The following is an 18,851-nucleotide window of genomic DNA, read 5'->3' as shown; positions in this document are numbered from 1 at the left end:
GGTCTACTTATAATTTCAAAATCCAATCTGAAAAGAACTAGTGAGGTGGCCTTTTGCTCTTACACACCTAAAATTTAAAATACTTTACCTATAGAAATTCACCAGGCTAATACTGCAGAACATTAAACATAATGATAAAAACGAATTATTTTAAAATGGCTTTTTCATAGCTACATTTTAGTTGTATCCCTGTTAGTCTATATGGACCCTGGATTATCATTTTCCTCTTGGTTCTGCAGTTCCATACTAATCTGTACATTTCTCCGCTGTCTTCTCCATTTCTTCTGTGGTGATGATGAGCTCCACCACCTCCTGATCAACATACCACACTGCCTCGTGTTTATGGACTGAATGGCGGGTGTCCCAGGTGTCCACATGGCCATCTTCATCATCAAAATCTTCATGTGAAGCATGTAAACCACGAGGACTGATTTAGGTAGAATGCCCAGTGTGGGCCGGGCAGTGTTTTAATATTTTTGCATTGGATTCCCCGCAGATTATTTTTCTTCAGCCTAAATGGAACTGTTGTGTTTTTTTCTGTCCTGCTAGCCATCTGACATTACCTTTTACTTTGTTACATATTGTATAGTTTTATTGCCTACTCTTGTTTTATAGTCCATTTTATTTTAACTTGTAAAGCAGTTTGAGTTACATTGTAAGAAAATCTACAATACAAATAAATCTTGCCGTTGTATCCAAAAGGTTGTTTCTTGATGAAAATTGTTTGCCACATTCAGAACATACATATGGCTTCTCTCAGGTTTAATTCTTCCAAATTGTCTTGGTGTGCTTACAATCAAAACAGGAGTGAACTTCACTCTTTAGTGAGGACAGTCTCGTTGTACTGCTTAACTTCTCACTCTCTTAAATTTCCCACAAGGACTCAATATAAAACCTGCATTGTTCCTACTAGGCTTCTTCTTGTAGGTGTGGATGCTGAAAGTCGGGAACGACAAGGAAACGGACACCACTATAAAATAAAAATCAATTTCTTTATTCTTGGTGAGCAGAGAGGCTGCCCACCTGCCAGCTCAATTTGCTACTGCCAGGTCAGATCAGACAGCCTGTCCAAAGAAGGGAGTTAGCTCAGTTTTATACCAGTCTGTTTACTAAACAAGAAGAGGAAGTATGGCAGTTCAATTTGAGGTCATGCAGAGTTTGCAAGTAACTTAAGATGACACGAGATCATTACGTGCAGAAGTACTCGTTAGTCTTTATGGCTAGTTTTGCAAGACAGTTAGAGAGACAGCACTTAAGAAAATGTACTCCCCTGTTCTTCTGCACCATCAAGGTTACAACACTTCAACAGCTATGTGGCAGTTACAATTTAAGAATCTTATTTCAGCTTATAATATGATTAATGTTATACTGTCGGTCAATGCACTGCACATTCTTATTATAGCTTACATTTCGCACATAATGATCATCACACATAATAATTGATTATACAATATCAAAAGATACCTTAAAAGTTTTTCTTTATCAGTCCTGTTGATCCTAGAACAAGAACAGTTTACATTTTTTTTTGGTCCCATATTTCATTTGCCATATCTCGGATGGCATTGTTTGGTATTTTGTTACCTTTTAGCCTCTCCATTCTTAGGACTAAGTAATCACTAGGACTGATACTTCTATTATCCAGGCTTTTTTAGTCTGGTTTTCTGGCCTCTATTTTTCAGTCAGTCAGTATTGCTGTGCTACAAGTGACCTGCACCTCCTCATTGTCCATTGTGCGGTCTGAGTTGTGGTCCCAGTGTCTTTGTGGTGCTGGTAAGTTGTACTTCTTGCAGAGTTTCCAGCGAATAAGCCTGGCCACTTTGCTGATGATTATACACTGCACAACACCACAATCAGTATCTCGCACCCAGCAATGAGATGTGTGACTGTTTCCAGTTCTCTTTGGTAGAAGCAATAATTCTGGATTATTTTTTGCAATTTTTTTCTATTTATCGACAATTATGGGTTGTTTTTTTTATTTTTGTTTTTCTATTTATGATCTGAACCACTTTGTGTGCAAGCCAATGTTTTGTGCACCTATGATGAGGTGTACGTTTTGGTCTTTGTTCACTCCTCATAAGCAATGCGTGTGTGAGTTCTGTATCCGCATGAGGCTGCTGGATGTGGGCAGTGTATTTACCATTATACTTGTAGTTTCACCAATTACTTCTTTTTGTTTTCATCAAACTTTAATTGCTTCTTCTGCTGCTTAGCATATTGTACTGTGTTCATCTGTAGACAAGGTGGGGGAGTTTGTCATTTTTTTTCCTCTCGTGTGAATTACTTGATGTTTCTGAAGACAGCTTCTCAGTGAAAACTTTTTGTCACATTCAAAAGAGCAATATGGCTTCTGTCCTGTGTGAATTATTTTGTGGCACTGAAAATTTCTTCTTTCTAAAAACTTTTCACCACATTCAGAACAGTCATATGGCTTCTCCCCTGTGTGGATTCTTTGGTGGATCTGAAGATGGCCTCTCTGTATAAACTTTTTACCACATTCAGAACAGTCATACGGCTTCTCCCCTGTGTGAATTCTTTGGTGGGTCCGAAGATTGCTTTTCTGTGAAAACGTTTTACCACAATCAGAACAGCAATATGGCTTCTCCCCTGTGTGGATTCTTTGGTGGCTCTGAAGATTGCCACTCTGTGTAAACGTTTTACCACAATCAGAACAGCAATACGGCTTCTCTCCTGTGTGAATTATTTGGTGCCTTTGAAGCTGTAATCTTTGTGAAAACTGTTTACCACATTCAGAACAGTCATATGGCTTCTCCCCTGTGTGGATTCTTTGGTGGATTTGAAGATGGGCACTCTGTGTAAACGTTTTACCACAATCAGAACAGCAATACAGCTTCTGTCCTGTGTGAATTATTTTGTGGCGCTGAAAAGTGCTTCCATCTGAAAACTGTTTACCACATTCAGAGCAGCAATATGGCTTCTCCCCTGTGTGGATTCTTTAGTGGCTCTGAAGATGGCTTCTCCGTGAAAACTGTTTACCACATTCAGAACAGCAATACGGCTTCTCTCCTGAGTGAATTCTTTGGTGGGTCTGAAGATGGCCTCTGTGTATAAACTTTTTGCCACATTCAGAACAGCAATATGGCTTCTCCCCTGTGTGGATTCTTTGGTGGATCTTAAGACTGCTTCTCTGTGAAAACTTTTTACCACATTCAGAACAGCAACATGTTTTCTCTCCTTTCCAAGTTTTAATGTGTGTCTGAAGATAACTAGTATGAGAGAATTGTTTATCACATTCAAGGCAGCAATATGGCTTCTCTCCTGTGTAAATTATTTTGTGGCGCTGTAAATGGCTTCTTTCTGAAAACTGTTTACCACATTCAGAACAGCAGTGAAGATTGATTCCTGTATAAAGTTTAAAGAATAAAAAATTTTTTAACCCACCACTTTAAAACTGACATTATCTTATAACAATAAATACATATTCGTTTAATTTATGAACAAACTTTGTTAAGCATTCATAAGACTTAAGTTGCAAGTGATTAGAGACTCAACTTGTTCACTATTTTCATTTTTATTTTAACTACTCTACACATGAGCACAATTATAGGAACCAAGAAGTGAAAATAGTAAAATAAATAGATCACATGTGACAGGCACAATCAAAAAGACTATTGTTGATTTTTTTGTTTTTTACTACATTACAGAATGGTATCATCATTTTGTCTGTGAATTTCCCCTTGGGATTAATAAAGTATCTATCTATCTAATATTCTTAAAATATTATAACATTAGATATTGTTAATTATTGCAGGTAGAAAGTAATAATCAGCATGACCCATCATTACACTGGAGAGTGTCATGTCAAATGTGTGAAATTAACTTATTAAGCAGAATGTGTCTTGATATTTGTAAACAATTAGTCCAAAGCCACGGACTCCATAATATTTTTTTAATTTGATTTTAAAAACAGGCAGAGAAAAGTAAAGCAAAAACATTTTAATATACAATGAGAACAGAGTAAAACTTAAATGAATAAAACACGCAGGTCACTGAAAAATCCCAGAGACCCAAGTGACCCCTGACCTGAAAAAGCAAACAGGACACTTGTGGCTAAAATGCAAAATATACTTCTGTCTTCAAACCACCTGGGTCAGGGGCTTTTTTGTTGCTAATGGATTTAAAAATGCATTTAATTTCTTCAGATAAAACAGGGGCCTCAAGAAGAGCAGCATCATTTTGTTAGAGTTTTGTAAATTAATAAAATTAAAAAATACATCAATCACTCCGAAGGTGGGGGTTCAGCAGAGGGAAAACTTCAAGAAAAAAATAAAACAAACCTTATTTCCAAGCTGTAGTTAGTGATATTATCTATATGTCTGTATTATCACCATATTTTTGCTCGACTTGGGACATGGAGGCTAACCAATCTCATCTGTGCAGTCTAAGAGCTCACAACTCATTCAGTTTAGCACCAGAGAGATAGAAACGAGTGCACATGAAATGAATTCTCAACTCTGCACAAGATGGTCATTTACCTTCTCTCTGATTAGCATCATTTTGAGCTTCTGTACTGGATCAGAAACACACGGGTGTATTTTCAAGATTCTTCAGATGCTTCTCAAGATTGTTAATATTACTGTATGCTGACTGAGTTTTCTTCAACCAGTCTCCATCAACACATAACAAAACCTGCCTTCTGAAACACCTCCAGAACCACAAACCTTCAGAGGCACAGCATAGTGAACTCGGCCCAAACCTCCATGTTTTTTACTAGTGGCAGAGGAGGACACAGCCACACAGTAGCACCTTAAGGCAGCTGGATGAATGTCTTTAACCAAAAGAAATGATTCTTGAAAACAGGTTGGATCAGCCAAGCTCAACGATAATAAATCAGCAACACTTGAGAGCTTACAAGTAGAAGAGAAGACACTGAGATTAGACAGGAGAGAGGAAAACAAAGAACAGCAATAAAGGAGAACTGTAACTGAAATACATTACAAGGTGTCAAAACGAGTCAACCCAGTAGCCCCACCAGCAGTCATGTATTATGTAGACTGTAGTTCCAGAATCCCACTCCTAAACCGTATATGCAAAAAACTAAACCGAGGTCTGTCAAATAAAAACACAAGAAAAAATCAACAGGTTCTGCTTATGAGTGGGCAAACATGGAGAGAGCTCAGTAAACAATCTCATCCTAACCCCAACATTCACAATACAAGAGTCACTGTGGTGATAAAATGAAAAAAACACATTTGAAAATAAATATGACATGCAAGCAAATATTAAACAATTGTGGGTCGTGTCCTGACCCCTCACAACCCGCAATGACTCTCTAATCACATGTGTATGTACACATATAATATACACATAAAAAAAGGAAGTAGCCGCCATTATGAATCAATATTCAGGAAAATGTCTAAGAAATACTGGAATATCATACATAAAACAGTCAAAGCGGCCAACCACCAGTGACATGAAGGAGTCAAGGACATTGAGAGCCTGTTGAGGGTTGATGAACAGCTGCACTACTAGGAAGGACATTTGAGGCTTGGCCAGATAAATGAGGAAAGCAGAAAGACCAATTTGTGGAGCCTTAGTGATCACCAGAGACGAGGTCTTCTGTGGTGTAGACTAAGTCATTGGCAGTAAACGTAGATCTTCCATCCTTCATAAGTTACATTTGAATTGTTGAGTTCCTCTTTCAGAATAGTAACTCGGTCAGAATAGCAAAGCAGCTTGATGATAATTGGACATAGACATGCGCTGTCACTTTTCCTGGTTTATATTCTATGTGTCCACACAATTTCAGGCTTCAAATTTGTGATGTTCAGAAACCAAAAACCCATTGTTTTTCACAAAGCGGAACAAATCCCCACTCTTAATATCATCTGGAACTCCAATAATTCTGATGTTGTCTCTCCTTCTCCCATCTTCATGTCCATAAAGTTTCTTATGGAGAGTTTGGGCCTCAGCATAGGAACATATCTCAGAGTCCTGGTGCTCCACTTGAGTACAGACCTGAATAAAAACTAACAAGAGTTTCTGCTGTTCATTTCTGATTTTGACAATATCAACATGAAGTTCAGAAAAAAATTTTCTCTTCTGATGTGTTCAAGGTCACGCAGCATTTTGCTCCGATATAAAGGCCTTCAGTCGATCAACAGTGGAAACTTCTCCAGAGTTATCTGACACCATGGCAGCCTCAATCAGACTCCTCTGGGTTGCTTCACTGGCCTTGAATCAGAAGAACCAGGATGTGTCTTCCGATTTGAACAATTCATATGTCACACCGACAAGTAAAAAAAGGGTATGTTGAGGCTCTGATGAGACACTTTGAGGTTAAATTTATAAAAACAGTAATCGCAGGGTAGAGTCATGGAGTACTCTTACAACACAGTTATTACTCCACTAAGCATCAAGTGGTCCCTCAACTACAAAATGTATACAAAAATAGCTTATTTAAATCACTAAATCAAAACAGAAGAATGAAGAAAGTGAAATATTAATGCACTGACCCAGAGGAGCACCAGTGATGTGGGAGAATAAATTTAAGATGAGAAATCCTGGGATTGGAGAAGTTCCTTGTATTAGTGTCTGTTCTGGATGAGGAGTGGCAGGTGTAACCAGGACTGGTCAGCTTTATCACACACCGGCCTCATTTATGCTGCCCATTAGAATATTAATGGACGTGCACTGCCATGATTTATTTATGCTAACAAAATTGAAATTTCAGTGATTATTGTGTATTAAAGTTATTCTGTTAGTTCATATGTGCAAATGATGTGTAGTTAAATTAATTCTGTGGTTGTCATTAATCAAAGACACGCTTATGCCACCTTTTGATTAATTTCAGTCACACCAGATGTTCCTGCTATATTTGTATGAAACGCCTCATTCTTCAACCTGATGATAGTTTCCCTCACTTCTAGTATCCATTTACCTTTATTTATTTGGCTGATGCCATAATCCAAGGTGACTTACAACATTTATGAAACAATTGGTTGCATTTCATTTGGTTTTCCAACTGGAGCACAGGCAGGTCAAGTGACTTGATCATGGACACACAGGGAGTCAATAGTGGGATTTGAACCAACAACATCAGGGTTTGCAGTCCAAAGCCTTAAAGACTCCGCCACACTGCCTGTTACCCTCCAAAGACTGCTAGGACAGTGATCATGACAAACATCAACAAGCTCCTGTCCAGAGTTCCTTACAGTGGCCTTTACTACAGAGTTCTTGAACGTGGTCAGTTCAGACTCTACTGCATAGATAAAAATGAGTACACTACAGTATACATACTACATCATCAGAGATACTAACTGAGAAGATAATGATCAGGAGATAACAAAAGACGAGCTTAAGTCAGAACAGTGAGTCAAACTGACAACTGAAGAAATAATTCTTCAAATAAGAAATCAGAAACAATTTAAAATTTCCAAGCCAACCTTACTATTATCACCAGTATGATGATGTAATCATCACATACACAAGCAATGCTGGGTAAGACCACTATGGACACTACAGACAATGGCAATAAAATGGCAGTAAGTCAACAAAGATGGGGTTGGAGCAAAAGCAATTGTTTTTGGATTGTTTTAAATTATCTTGGATATAATTTTCAATAGCTTTTTTTGTTTCATTTTTAGTTATTGCTTTTATTTTCCCTTTTGATAAGGGAGCACCTGTAAGTAGTTCAATGGAACAGTCATACTGGAAATGCCGGTGCAGTTTTTGGAGTAAATCTTTAGTAAAACAACATGATACTCATGACAATCAATACATAACAAAGTAATATTCAAACACACCAAGATTTCTCAAGAAGGTTTGTAAACAAGTCCAATGACAATCCAAACTCCACCTTTCAATGTCTTTCTCTTTTCATCAGCTGAAATACAGAGGTAACTGAGTGACCTCAACATGTACCATTAAAAGACAGACAAGTCAAAGCCGGAGAAATCCAAACTTGAACAATACTAAAGTAAAGCACAAAAAGGCCTGCTATATGAGAAAGGGACAGGAAGCAAAAAAGAAAATGAAGAGCCGAGAGAGCAACAACTCTGTAATTTTCCCTCACGTGACTGCAGATCTATTAGGACATTAGAACAATATGGACGAGAACAGGCCACTCAGCCCAGCAAAGCTCACCAGTCCAATCCATTTAATTCTTCTAAAATAACATCAAGTCGAGTTTTGAAAGCCCCTAAACTCCAACGGTCTAACACACAATTTGGTCATTTATTCCAACTGTCTATCATTCTTTGTGTAAAGAAAAACTTCCCATATGTTTGTGCAAAATTTACCCATAACTGGTTTCTAACTGTGTCTCTGTGTTTTTGTACACATGACAACACAAACAGGCCAAACTCAAGACTATTAGGTAAAGATGCACAGAGATGGACACTTGGTTGGATTAAGCAGCTCTGAGAAGGCGTTGCTTAAAATCTTCCATAGAATGAAACCTCTCTACATATGTATGAAAAAGTTAGTGAACCCTTTGGAATCCCCTGAATTTCGGCCCAAATTCCTCCTGAGAATGTGGTCTGATCTTCAACTACATGACAATAACAGATAAACACAATCAACCTGAACTCATAACAGACAAACAACTGGACTGTCAATGCTGAACACATCGTTTAAACCTTTACAGTCCAGTCAAGTCAAGTGTTCAACCAATGAGAGGAGACTGGAGGTGTGGCTTGGAGGCACTCAGACATATAAAAGGGAAGAAATGTGGGTGCTGGCAAAGCTGTCTCTGCTCGATAAAGATCTGCTCATGAACATACAGAACAAGAACATAAGAAATGTAACAGACAAGAGGAGACCATTCATCAGACCATCAAGTCTGTTGGTTTAGCTAACAGCTAAGGTGTCTCAACATCACATCAAGAAAACTCTTAAAGATTGTCAAGAGGAGATAAGGGAGATAAGAATAAAGGTAAATGCTAATAAAAGCTTTGTTTTGCTTCATTAGTTCTTTTGTTCTTTTTCAAATATTACTTGCCCTTTCATTTAATTTATGCAATTTCATGTTTTGTTTATATTTTGTTCTTTATTAATTATCCAAATATTTTTGTGTTTTGTGGGTGAGACCCTAAAAGATGGGGCCACATTAATGTCACTCCTGAAAGACCACCCCCAGCCTTTATATTGGTGGTCCTTCAGAGGTTCACTGACATTTGATAAGAGCTTTATTATAATTATCTAAACCAGTAATCCATTTTGGGCCTGTGCAGGCCGAAGCCTCCTATTGAGTTTGGAGTCAGGCTGTCTGAAGTGAAATCTCTCTATAGGTAGACAAGTGAAGGTCCTGAGCCCTCATTTACAAAGCTTGAGTACACACAAAATGAGACTGAAAATGTGTATATGCTCATTCAAATGTTGAGATTTACAAAAGAAAACTTCACAGGGGAACAAACATATATTTACAACAACTCTGACCAATGCATCTATACTAATAAAAGGCAAAGCCCTCACTGACTCACTGACTGACTGACTCATCACTAATTCTCCAAGATCCTGTGTAGGTGGAAGGCTGAAATTTGGCAGGCTCATTCGTTACAGCTCACTTACAAAAGTTAGGCAGGTTTCACTTCGAAATTCTACACGTAATGGTCATAACTGGAACCTCTTTTTTGTCCATATACTGTAATGGAGTGCAGCTCAATGGCCGTGGGAGGCGTAGTCGCGTATCGCGTCATCACACCACTTACTTAATCACGTGTACTGAAAACAAGGAACAGCCCCGAAGAGCGCTGAAGAAAACATTCATTACACAATTGAGAAGGCAGCAAAACAATAAGAAGCGAGCGAGTGACGCATACAAGCATATTTATAAGTGCAGCTACTTTGGAAACAAAGCACGGTGTAAACCGGAAGTTTAAATTAAGTTTATAGAAACGCTCCCCCTGCCATTTGCAATACCAAATTCGCGACATACAAGTTTAATGAGAAGACACGAGGTATAAACGAGACTTTGAATCACTTTGAAACAGAGTTAAAATTGGTGTAGCGAGAAACTTTTAAGTGCCGGGTCTTAGCTAACATTAAAAAAAGCCATGCACATCGCAACATCACACAAGAGAGTGGATTGCTTTTCTCCTGTACAACTATACGTTGCATTCTCAACAGTAAGCTTGCACGGCCTGGTCATATTACAACCGGAGTGCTGAACTGACAACGTGGTATACAAACAGAACTATAACAATCGTAATAAATGAACAAAAAAACAGCGGAGAACCCGTGGATTAAATAAAAAGGCTGCTTCCATTGGCGAAGCAGCAAAAAAGGAAGACCTTATATGAAGTTCGTTTATAAAACAGCGGTGAGGCTGTGTGAAGGCAACTTCACAAAAAAAAAGATCCTTAAATTGTTATTGGTATATTTTCCCTCAATTTAAAAAGGTTTTCTTTTCTTCTTAATAAAAATTTAAAAGCAGTACTTTGCCGGTGCGAAGCACGGGGATTTGAGCGACTGACACATAAAGACATATTCATAAGTGCAGGTACTTAGTAAACAAAGCACCGTGTAAACCTAAAGTTTAAATTAAGTTCATAGACCTACAAAAGGTTGCCATTGATTTGAGGCCAGATTGCTTTTCTCCTTTATAACTATACGTTGCATTCTTAACAGTAAGCTTGCACAGCTTGGTCATATTACATCCGCAGTTCTGAACTGACAACATGGAATACAAACAGAACTATAACAATCGTAAAAAAAGAAAAAAAAAAACAGCGGAGAACCCATGGATTAAATAAAAAGGCTGCTTCCTTGCAAAGCAAGGAAAAAGGAAGACCTTATATGGCGTTCGTTTATAAAACAGCGGAAAAGCTGTGTTAAGGCTGCTTCACAAAAAAACAGCAGAGCGCCTTATATGAGCAGGCAGTCAGCTAAAGAAGGGAATCAATAAATAAGAAAAAATAGCGGAGAATCCGCGGACTACATAAAGGAAATGGGTACCTGAACAGAACAGTGAGCCTCAAATAGCTACACAATAACTATAACAATCGTTATAAACGAACAATAAAAGAATACAGAACCGCTAAGCTAGGAGAAAGGACGGCCTTATATGGCGTTCGTTTATAAAACAGCGGAGAGGCTGTGTAAAGGCAGCTTAACAAACAGATCCTTAACAAATTGTTATTGATATATTATCCCTCAATTTAAAAAGGTTTTCTTTTCTTCTTAATAAAAATTTAAAAGCAGTACTGCGCCGCTACAAAGCGCGGGGATTTATATTATATATATATATATATATATATATATATAGATATAGATATAGATATATATATATAGATATATATATATATAGATAGATATATAGATATATATATATAGATATAGATATATATAGATATATATAGATATAGATATATATAGATATATATATAGATATGTGTGTGTGTGTTTATGTATGGATGTGTATATGTATATATGTATGTGTGTGTATGTATGTGTGTATATGTATGTGTATACAGTCATCCCTCACCTATTACATTCCAGAGCCCCCCGCGATAGGTGAAAATCCGCGAAGTAGCGACCTATATTTATTTTATTATTTATACATATTTTAAGGCTTTATAAACCCTTCCCACACTCTTATAAACCTTTCTCACTCTATTGTTAACCTTTCCCACACTCTTATAAACACTTCCTATGCTCTTAAACACTTTCTACATTCTTAAACACCGCAGACCAACACTGCACATTGCACGCAGCTATCAGACGTCGATGTGTCTGTACTCGCTTTGTGAAGGGGGGCAGCTGAACTCACGCTGAGCAGAAATGGACTTTGTACTGCTTCTGCCAAAATGCCTGCTTGTCGCTCTGCGCGTTCAGAAGGAGGAGGAGGAGGATTGGGGGTGTGTGAGGGCTGAACGCACGTTCGCTCAAACCCCCCCTCCCCGGAGGCGCAGTAAGCTCCTGCCACTTCACATTGTCAAGGGGGTGGGGAGCTGAATGAACGCTAAGAAGTGGACTTTGTGCTGCTTGTCGCTCTGCGTGTCAATAATTTTAAAGCCTGTACAATCAGGTTTTTAGGTGTACATCACCAATTTTCCTGCCTCACTGTCTTGTCTTGCGTGAAGTTAAAATGTTTTATAATAGTAAGATGTTACTCATATCCTTAGCCCGACATTCACATATCATATGTGTTAACAAAGTGTGTTTTATAAGTTTACATGTGTTTAAAGCATGTGGGATGGGAATTTTAAGGCTTAAACTATAAAAATGTTTATTTATATGGTCTTTCTATATCGCGGATTTTCTCCTGCTGCTGATGGGTCTGGAACATAACTTCCGCGATAAGCGGGCAATCACTTGTATTTAAAAACCCGCGAAGTCGTGAATCTGCAAAAAGTGAACTGCGAAGTAGCGAGGGATTACTGTATATATGTTGATGTGTATGTACAGTGGTGTGAAAAACTATTTGCCCCCTTCCTGATTTCTTATTCTTTTGCATGTTTGTCACACAAAATGTTTCTGATCATCAAACACATTTAACCATTAGTCAAATATAACACAAGTAAACACAAAATGCAGTTTGTAAATGGTGGTTATTATTATTTAGGGAGAAAAAAAAATCCAAACCTACATGGCCCTGTGTGAAAAAGTAATTGCCCCCTGAACCTAATAACTGGTTGGGCCACCCTTAGCAGCAAATAACTGCAATCAAGCGTTTGCGATAACTTGCAATGAGTCTTTTACAGCGCTCTGGAGGAATTTTGGCCCACTCATCTTTGCAAAATTGTTGTAATTCAGCTTTATTTGAGGGTTTTCTAGCATGAACCGCCTTTTTAAGCTCATGCCATAGCATCTCAATTGGATTCAGGTCAGACTTTGACTAGGCCACTCCAAAGTCTTCATTTTGTTTTTCTTCAGCCATTCAGAGGTGGATTTGCTGGTGTGTTTTGGGTCATTGTCCTGTTGCAGCACCCAAGATCGCTTCAGCTTGAGTTGACGACAGATGGCCGGACATTCTCCTTCAGGATTTTTTGGTAGACAGTAGAATTCATGGTTCCATCTATCACAGCAAGCCTTCCAGGTCCTGAAGCAGCAAAACAACCCCAGACCATCACACTACCACCACCATATTTTACTGTTGGTATGATGTTCTTTTTCTGAAATGCTGTGTTTCCTTTTACGCCAGATGTAACGGGACATTTGCCTTCCAAAAAAGTTCAACTTTTGACTCATCAGTCCACAAGGTATTTTCCCAAAAGTCTTGGCAATCATTGAGATGTTTCTTAGCAAAACTGAGACGAGCCCTAATGTTCTTTTTGCTTAACAGTGGTTTGCGTCTTGGAAATCTGCCATGCAGGCCGTTTTTTGCCCAGTCTCTTTCTTATGGTGGAGTCGTGAACACTGACCTTAATTGAGGCAAGTGAGGCCTGCAGTTCTTTAGACGTTGTCCTGGGGTCTTTGTGACCTCTCGGATGAGTCGTCTCTGCGCTCTTGGGGTAATTTTGGGTCGGCCGGCCACTCCTGGGAAGGTTCACCACTGTTCCATGTTTTTGCCATTTGTGGATAATGGCTCTCACTGTGGTTCGCTGGAGTCCCAAAGCTTTAGAAATGGCTTTATAACCTTTACCAGACTGATAGATCTCAATTACTTCTGTTCTCATTTGTTCCTGAATTTCTTTGGATCTTGGCATGATGTCTAGCTTTTGAGGTGCTTTTGGTCTACTTCTCTGTGTCAGGCAGCTCCTATTTAAGTGATTTCTTGATTGAAACAGGTGTAGCAGTAATCAGGTCTGGGGGTGGCTACGGAAATTGAACTCAGGTGTGATACACCACAGTTTAGGTTATTTTTTAACAAGGGGGCAATTACTTTTGCACACAGGGCCATGTAGGTTTGGATTTTTTTTTCTCCCTAAATAATAAAAACCATCATTTAAAAACTGCATTTTGTGTTTACTTGTGTTACATTTGACTAATGGTTAAATGTGTTTGATGATCAGAAACATTTGTGTGACAAACATGCAAAAGAATAAGAAATCAGGAAGGGGGCAAATAGTTTTTCACACCACTGTATATATATATATATATATATATATATATGTATATATTTGTATATGTAGATATGTATATATATGTTTACATAACCTCTTTAGCACACTACTTCTCCGCTGCGAAGCGCGGGTATTTTGCTAGTACATAATATTTCAGAGAAACTGGGAAATGACGCCACCCTTGATCAAGTAGTGAAATGCTGCCAAACCAGCTAAAGGACAACTCGGAAGCATAATACTTCATTTCACCAAGCTGTTCTTATAAGCTGCGCTGATGTGACAAACAAAACACCTCAAAAATGATGACTATGATGTACAGACTGTATTTTAGTTGCTTTTAAGAGCGCTAATGATACGTATTTGCACTAAATAAATTTGGTTGTGTCATCACTTTATCTCGGCTAGGTGTTGTCACTTCTCAGGGAGCTGTGTGACACCTCAACAGTATCTCGGCCAAACTTCACTCCATTATGCCTGCTGTGCTGGAAGTCATTAACTGACTGCTGATGCACTACATCCGGTGTTCGTACGGTGTGGGTGTACACACATAACATGACATGTTTCTGACAATATAAAATGGCAATCGGCAGCTGTGTCCAGCTCTCCTAACTCAATCGAAGCACTTTACTACACTCATATTATTATAAGGGCATGTAGCAAGGCTGAAGCTGCCTTTGTTAACTGTAAGCAGTGAAATGTGTGGATGAAAACCTGCACAGGTCACCCTTGCTGGGCATCCTGTTCTCCCTTTACATTAAATAAAATAAGTACAGTCAGGATGAAGAGTCAATCAATCTTCTATTACTTTCCAAGTCTTGCAAAGGTAACACTCAAATCAGCAGAGCAGTAAAATGAAAGTGTTACAAAGATGCATTTGTGCTGTGTCCTTTTGATGCACTCCAAAGTCAGATCTTTAGTTCTTACTAATAACATAAGCTCTAATACCATTGGCTACTCCTAGTTGCTAACAGGACATTGCAGGACGGAGATACCTTAAAAGTTCACTATCAACCTGGTCCATTTGGCCGGATGGCTGCTTGTCAGTTTTGTTATCCTTAAACGTTCTTGACCTTAAGTACACTGGCCTCTTCAGCTTCTGTACACTTTACCTGCACAGTCCAGTCAACCACAAGTTCCCTGTTCCATTGTTATTACAACTTGTCAGCCGCAGACAATACAAGCAGATAAATGTCAAAGCAAGCACACCTTAAAGAAAAGGACTTTTAACTTTATTTTATTTGTTGAAGCCTTACTGTTACTGCAATACTAAATAATAAAACACACTTAACTGTCTTTTTCTCACTTAGTTCAAACTTTTTTGTTGTAGTAAACACCAAATTATACCTCAGCTTTTAAGCATAAGCTCAGAAGAGTAGAGACTCCATACAAACCCAGTAAGTAATGTAGCTGTTTTGTTCTTGTCTTGTCGGCACACCTACATGACATGCCAGGTGCACAATGGACTGGTGATCCAAATCCGACTTCTGCACACTCCATGAATACACAAGTCATCCAAGATGTGGCTCACAAACGTCATGACTCCATGGCCTCGCTCCACCTGTGATTCATTTATTTTGAGGCCAAGTAGCTTTGAGAAACGTGATGGTGCTGTACGTGGTGAACTGCTTGTTGGTGAAGTAACCTGCTGACCCCTCAGTGTTTCATGTGGCCTGAACTATTCATTGTAACAGCAATCATGTCATTACATGTGCCAGGTGACAGTGACTACTCGCTCACACCTTTCCTGAACCCCAGAGCACAGAGGAGAGGCGCGGAAACTACATGTATGACCTTTCACTCTCGAATGAAGAGCAAAGCCAGATATTATTGAATGGAGGTGATGAGGTCTCAAAGCGTCAGGAGGGAGGAGGCTGATCTACCAGCTAATGAAGTTCTGCAGCATCCTGACTGCCTATGTAGGAGAAGGATTAGCAGACTCCATATGTGAACGGTTCAGGGTGGGGATTAAAAGGAGTGATCACATATGAGTATTTAAAAAGTGATTGTGATTTATAAAAAGAAAGGGAATTGTGTAGAAAAGTGTGTACGTCAGGTTTTATACATCTGATTTTTTGGATGTGCACATTTTCCTATTTATTTTGTCATGCACATATCTTCACGTTCAGTTCTGTGCAGTGCGTTAGAAATGTCACCCCTGGTCTGGTGTTTGGTCTTTTGAAGGCCTGTCACCCCATGTCACTATGTGTGTGTCCCCATTTCACAGTGGTTTGGAGGTAAAAGAGCACAGCACACTAATACTAACACCTCATTGCAGAATCATAGTTGGGGGCTTTTTTGATTCTGCAGGACCAGGACAGGATGTCATCATCAGTGTAACGCGGAGTTAAAAATTATTATGAAGAAATATGAGAGGAGAATGTCAGAATAGCAAAATCTTGATAGAAATTAGGTAATGAAACAAGACAATGAGCAGAATGAAAAGAAGAAATCTACAAGAGAAAGGCTTAAACTGAATAAAACTATTGTTCTGCACTGGCCAATCAGAACACAGAGCTTTACCTGAAGTCAGCTGATCATTCAAGGAACCCCAGAGACATTAAGGAATTGAACACTCTGGAAAGGAGGAATGAAGTAAAATTGAAGGTTGGGCAGAAACTGCAGGAAATGTGTGGTGGAGGTCATTGGAGATAAAGAAGGATCAGCAAGTTAGTAAAGACAGGGGGCCACAAACTGGACTGTTCAGATTTAAACAATGTATTCAGGAATGACGAGAAGTCTAACTGTTATTACTTAACATCAGAGTGTTTGTGCAGTTTTGGGGACTTAATTAAAGATCAGACCACACCGTTAGGAGAAATTACAGAAGAAATCCCAAAGGATTCACAAACTGTACCTTTGTTTAACACTTTAGCTAAAGACAGGTTTAGAAAGTTTACATAATTTTACAAACTATAATGGAAGAACAGAAAATTCCTAAAATCTGTAAAAAAAGTAGTGAAATTGAGTTTTACTGTTTGTTTAATATTGTTTGAAATCTTGTCCAAGTTTGTCTTTAAAAAAACACAAGACAGCACTCTCAGGCCCATAACCCTAAAATGTACACCAATTTTTATTTTTCACTTACTTGTTTTAGCTGATGATGTAGGTGGTGGTGGCTTATCTCGCTGACTTCTAGGAGATGAAACATCTTCAGTCCCCTTTGTGTCAGACTGTAGTGATTCATATTTTACATTGATAGAAGACACAAGAGATGAAGAGTGTCTGCTATAAGAAGAGACTAACCCGGTCACTGCTCCATCTTGATCTCCAGAATGAAGGTCATCTTCCTTGACGCTCTCCATACTCCTATAGTTGTGTATCTCAGTGCTGACACACTTGTCTTTATCCTCCTCTTTAATACTCACTGACCCTAGCTCATGGTCCTCTTCCTTGATTTCCAGACTCTCCTGTTTGGGGTGGACACTCTCCCACTCACAGTCCTCCTCTTTAACATTTATGGTCCTCTCCTCCATGATATTCATGTCGGCCTCAAATGTCTCCTCTGTCACATCCATTTAAGCGTTACAGTAAAAATGGCAGAGTTTTTCTTATGTCTGTAGATAAAAACAGGATTCAATTCAATTAAAACAGATCTAAAGACATTTGATTTTTATACCATCTTGTCAGTTAAATCTGATGTCAAGTCAAGTAGCTCATAGCAATTTGACAGTAACTCATCACTTTTCATATCAAATGAGGTGTAAAGTGAGTATGGGAATAAAAGGAGTGTAGCAGGTATGGCGTTTGTCCACCTCTCGAACCCTCAGGTACCACTCTTGAGACCAGGTGAAAGTATAATAACTATTTATTTTACTATACTGTGCACAAAGCACTACACACACCACACTATTCATAAATTCAATAAACTCTTTTCTAATAACCAATCCTCCTCGCCCAGACACGTCGCCACCCTACCTCCCAGCTCAGCTCAGTGTTCTGGGCTTCCCAGAGTCCTTTTATAGCTCCTGACCCGGAAGTGGTTCCAAGCACAACCCACAAGTCCATTTCCTTCCGGGTCAGGGCAAACAGTCTTCTTCATCCCGGGAGCACGTCGCTTCCTCCAGTCACGTGACTGTGACGCATTCCCGGGTTATAGGGCACGCAAGAGCCCCCTAGCCCCTATACAGCGACTCCTGGCGGCCCCCAAGGTATCCAGCAGGGCTGTGTATAGAAACTACAAAGTCCATGAGGCCCTGCTGGAACTCGGGGCACCAATATGCTGTCCGGAGGGCTCCTCCTAGCGGCCTGGGGGTGAGGGCCGGACTGGAAAGCCGGCAATCCTCCACAGGAGGGTCAAATAGTTTAGACTAAATGGAAGGGGAGTAAGGCCATGTGGATCAGAGGTGGATTCAAATTGTTCTATCATGGTGTGGATGGGAGGAGAAATGGAGTAGGAGTTATTCTGAAGGAACAGTATGTCAAGAGTGTTTTGGAGGTGAAAGGAGTGTCAGACAGAGTAATGATTATGAAGATGGAAATTTGAGGCATGATGATGAATGTTGTTAGTGCTTATGTCCCACAAGTTGGGTGTGTGATGGATGAGAAAGAAGATGATTTCTGGAGTGAGTTAGATGAGGTGATGGAATGTACCAAAGGGACAGAAAGTGGTGATTAGAGCAAATTTCAGTGGACATGTTGGTGAAGGGAACAGAGGAGACGAGGAGGTGATGGGTAGTTATGGTATCAAGGAGAGGAATGAAAGTGGTCAGAGGATAGTGGATTTTGCAAAAAGGATGGGCAGGGCTGTGGTGAATACACATTTCAAGAAGAGGGAGGAACATACAGTGACGTACAAGGTTTGACTCGCCTACCTGCGACAGCAACTGTTGGGCCTGCGCCCTTTGTCTCCCAGAGTGCCTGATCTAATCGCTGGGCTCCCAGCAGAGC

At 39.3% G+C, this 18,851-nt stretch overlaps 1 pseudogene; it reads right to left on the bottom strand.

Moving 5' to 3' along the window:
- Positions 1 to 246: 246 nt before the first annotated feature.
- On the bottom strand, positions 247 to 17,479 carry LOC114642925 (gastrula zinc finger protein XlCGF26.1-like; annotated as a pseudogene).
- Positions 17,480 to 18,851: the final 1,372 nt, after the last annotated feature.

This window comes from Erpetoichthys calabaricus (genome assembly GCF_900747795.2).
Source record: "Erpetoichthys calabaricus chromosome 1 unlocalized genomic scaffold, fErpCal1.3 SUPER_1_unloc_1, whole genome shotgun sequence".
Lineage (NCBI taxonomy): Eukaryota > Metazoa > Chordata > Cladistia > Polypteriformes > Polypteridae > Erpetoichthys > Erpetoichthys calabaricus.
This window is presented reverse-complemented; position numbering and strand designations above follow the sequence as displayed.